Source organism: Charadrius vociferus, unplaced genomic scaffold (genome assembly GCF_000708025.1).
Source record: "Charadrius vociferus isolate BGI_N301 unplaced genomic scaffold, ASM70802v2 scaffold964, whole genome shotgun sequence".
Taxonomy (NCBI): domain Eukaryota; kingdom Metazoa; phylum Chordata; class Aves; order Charadriiformes; family Charadriidae; genus Charadrius; species Charadrius vociferus.
Window position 1 is genome coordinate 65,369 of NW_009647945.1, and position 1,464 is coordinate 66,832.

Here is a 1,464-nt window from a genome sequence, read left to right on the forward strand (position 1 = left end):
AAGAAGAGCCTGGCTCTGTTTTCTCCACACCCTCCATTAGCTTTAGACAGTAAGATCTTCCCTCAACCTGTTCCTCATGAGGCCAAACACAACCAGTTCTCTCCACCTCTTCTGTTACGCCGTGTGCTCCAGGAAAGATCAATTTGATCGTGCTCTGCACGAGGTAATCCAGTTGAAACCTCCTCTGTATTTTAGATGACGCTACCACGAATTCTGCTGGAGTTGGCTCCCTCAGTACGTCCCACAGGCCAATGTGCTGTTCCTCGTTCCGTTGGTGGCAACCGCTTTGTGACCAATGAGCACAGACATCTCTTCGCCCCATCCAGGCACAAACCTCCAGCTTGTAGGGTTCCAACTGCGTTTCTTGATGTTTGTTTGCAAATCTGACTTCTTATCTTGTCACAGTGACCTTACTTCCAGTTCATGCCATCCGTGAGGTCCTCTGAGTCCGTAGGGGATGGATCACCCTTCCTGTTTTGAGCCATCTGCGTCTTCCACCAGAACAAGGTGAAGGGGATGATGTTCAACGCATTCTCCCCTGCCCCACGTGCAAAGTGCATATGCAGGGAAGAGTGAATTTTACAAATTCTGAGATGGAATCATGACCCTTGGGAAAGAGGGTTTGATCATAAATTGAAACAGCGGTTAATGAATTCTGTCTCATTATTGTGCAGCCCGTTGGATCGTGCGTGCTAGCGAAAGGGATTCTGCGACTCAAATGTCCTAACAGTAAATGATGCCTCAGTTGTACGTACGTTATGGAAGATGGATAGTCCCATTATAGTCGCCACAAGCATATGCTGGTTGGCTCATTGGTTAGAGACAGTAGAATCTATTTATATCATTATCCATAGCCCTATAAATAATTTCTTCAAGAGTGGGACTTGTCTATATCTCCTGTAAAGGCTGTTGTGAGAAACGCAGTTCTCCAATCCGGAGCCCTTTTCAAAGTTAGTTGTGTTTTGGGGTGGTTTTTTTGTTTTGTTTTTTTAAAACAATTCTTTTTGAGTGCAAATGTATTCTGATACGGTGGGGAATGGCTGGAGAGCAGCCCTGAGGAGAAGGACCGGGGTGCTGATTGACGAGAAGCTCAGCATGAGCCAGCAATGTGCAATCGCAGCCCAGAAGGCCAACTGTATCCTGGGCTGCATCAAAAGAAGTGTGGCCAGCAGGGCGAGGGAGGGGATTCTGCCCCTCTACTCCACTCTCGTGAGACCCCACCTGGAGTACTGCATCCACCTCTGGAGTCCCCAACATAAGAAAGACATGGACCTGCTGGAGCGTGTCCAGAGGAGAGCCATGAGGATGATCCAAGGGCTGAAGCACCTCTCCTATGAGGAGAGGCTGAGAGAGCTGGGGCTGTTCAGCCTGGAGAAGAGAAGGCTCCGGGGAGATCTTATTGCGGCCTTCCAGTACCTAAAGGGGGCCTACAGGAGAGCTGGGGAAGGACTTTTTACTAGGTCA